The sequence below is a fragment of the Sinocyclocheilus rhinocerous genome, unplaced genomic scaffold (assembly GCF_001515625.1).
Source record: "Sinocyclocheilus rhinocerous isolate Xijiao unplaced genomic scaffold, SAMN03320098_v1.1 scaffold1493, whole genome shotgun sequence".
Taxonomy (NCBI): Eukaryota; Metazoa; Chordata; class Actinopteri; order Cypriniformes; family Cyprinidae; genus Sinocyclocheilus; species Sinocyclocheilus rhinocerous.
In genome coordinates, this window is record NW_015640467.1 from 1,308,559 (window position 1) to 1,311,041 (window position 2,483).

At 36.5% G+C, this 2,483-nt stretch overlaps 1 long non-coding RNA gene across 1 annotated transcript in view; it reads right to left on the reverse strand.

Annotated features, from left to right (window-relative positions):
* The window catches only part of LOC107753052 (uncharacterized), a 4,256-nt gene extending 1,779 nt beyond the window's left edge, over positions 1-2,477 (reverse strand). The window contains exons 1-2 of the long non-coding RNA XR_001641428.1: positions 2,227-2,477; positions 1,478-1,589 (exon numbers count right to left, since the gene is read on the reverse strand). This is a non-coding gene — a long non-coding RNA (uncharacterized LOC107753052). The remainder of the gene's footprint in view (positions 1-1,477; positions 1,590-2,226) is intronic.
* Between the last annotated feature and the right edge of the window lie 6 nt (positions 2,478-2,483).

The window sequence follows — 2,483 nt, forward strand, 5'->3', positions numbered from 1 at the left end:
ATTTTGGGTCAAAAAGAAACTAAAAGAGCATTTCCTCTTTTTTTTTTTTGGCAATGAAAAGGTTTCATGGATGTGAGTGCAGTGTTAGTTTGCTACTGTTAAAGCAATAATCCCCGTGAAGCCGTGGTTTACAGTGAATTTATAACAGCTCAGGGGCGTTAGTTGTTGGGCTTATTGCTTTTATAAAATGGTTATAAGCAGTACGGTTTCACAAAATAAAACAGAGCAAATAAAGTGTAATGATATTAATAAAAACAGTATTCTTCCACCAAACAATGTAGTTCCTCAGAATCAGTTGTGGTTGAAACAAAGTGGTTGCCGAGCAACACACAAATGTAAACAAAGGTGTATGTTTGTAGAGTAATTTACAACAGCTTCGAACGTGGCTCAGCCAATCAGAATCAAGCACCGGAACTATCTGTTTTATAATATAAAATCTAGTGTCTAAATGGAAGTATTTCCCGACTATTGGTTGAAGAAAAGTAGAAGCATGATGGAACTTTTGAAGTTGCCTTCACGTGATATTGGAATTATCGTGAATACAATTTTCGTAGTTGGAAATTAACGCCCTCTCAAGTTTTTACAAAGTAATTACGACTGAGGATCTTGAAACCCGAGCCATAAATTTGTCAGCGAAGAGAACTATAGCTGTACTGACTGTTAAGTTGTATTCATTTTTCCCACATCAACATTGCTTTCTTTTGCCCTTAGAGTATATTTATGTTTATAAATAACCATTTGAAGAATACTGTATTTGTTTTACACTGTGAAAACAGCATTTATTTGACCGGAATTCCTGTTTATATGGTTGTCAACAGATGGGACGCTACATTTTATTCAAAATCTGTTAAATATTCACTAAACTTCAATACATTTTGGCTCTAGTAAGATTTTTTTCACAAGAATGTACATGGTTTCCTCCATGATTTCTATTTCTTTCGGACAACAAAGCACTTGAACATGACAAACTCGTAATTACAACTTCAGAAGTAGGAAATCTCCAGTTATAGCATGTGAAGGCAGCATGAGTGGCATCTCCCAACATTTCAATTAAATATTATAACATTGGCAACAACATTACATGCATTATATTTATGCATTTGGCAAATGCTTTTATCCAGTGCATTTAGGATTTACATTTTATTACTCCAAACATTCCCCTAGGAATCAAAGCCATGACCTTGCCGTTTGTTAGCGGCATGCTCTACCGGCTATAGTATGTGAAAACTATTAATAAATGAACGACAAGAAAAACTTATGCAAACTCTTCGCTCCGTTTCCTCCCAGGGAAGCCAGAACCACACAGAAGAGATGCATAAATCACATCCCTAACCGGCTCTCTGGAGTCCAGTAGGGATCGTGCTGTTTTCTTGACCGTCTCATTGTCCATACATGCATTCTGCTGCTTCAGGAGCTAAAATAAGCGTGAGGTTACGAGGGTGTGCTAGTAACCAGCCCCGCGGCAGCGTGTGTTTACCTGATGATGGTGGGCATGACTTCAGCGGTGAACAGAATAGAGAGAGAGGCGGCCGCTTGGGACGAGAACAGGCCCATTATAGAGAACACAGTCATGGCTGACTCACTCAGATCTGCAGGGACACATTCATCTCAACGTTAGACATTATAAAGCAAAATACCTCAAAGAATTAACTGGACAATGCTTGAAACTTTGTATTGCTCGCACTTTTCGTGTTATTGCCTCCTTGCGCTATGGTATATATGATATGATCACTTGTTGAAATTTAAAGTCGCTTCGGATAAAAGCGTTTGCTAAAAGAATAAATGTAAATTTCCAGATAATTCTGTGTGCAAATCTCTTTTTAGACTTGTGAACTATTAAATGCATTTATAAAAAAAATTTCACAACAAGTAGAATTGTAAGTATTCATCTACGAGATAGTAAGTATTTGTTGTTTTAAATTTATTTATTATTATTAAAAATCATTGTGTCCAGGATGATTTTCGTAAGCGTGTTACGATAATGAATGGGATTTATGTTTATTTTTTACATTACAGTAGTGAAATTTGAGGAGAAAAGTGCTTTGAAAACCCAAAAATACTTTCTTTAATATAAAAAATATATATAATTTTAATGTAATGTAGCATTTTAAATTATAAAATTAAATATATAAAAAAATATATTATTTATATAGAAATAAAAAAAATAAAACACCTTTCATCTTTGTTTTGATTTTAGGGTGAAATAACGAAGCAAAAAACACTTACAGTCCATGAGTCCGAGCAGAATTAGGGAGGCCAGTCCGGTCAAGGTCATGGCTAGAAGAAGAATTCCACGACGACCAAACCTGTCCACCGTTGCCCAGAGCAACAGCCAGGCTCCGCCCCCTGCACATACAGACAGCAGGTACGTCCAATAGAAGCTGGGGGTGAATCCTCTGACATCACCTCTGAAGGAGCTGTAGCAGTGACTGATGCCATGAGAGATGAACCTGAACACAAGAATACACTTCAAGATACGATAA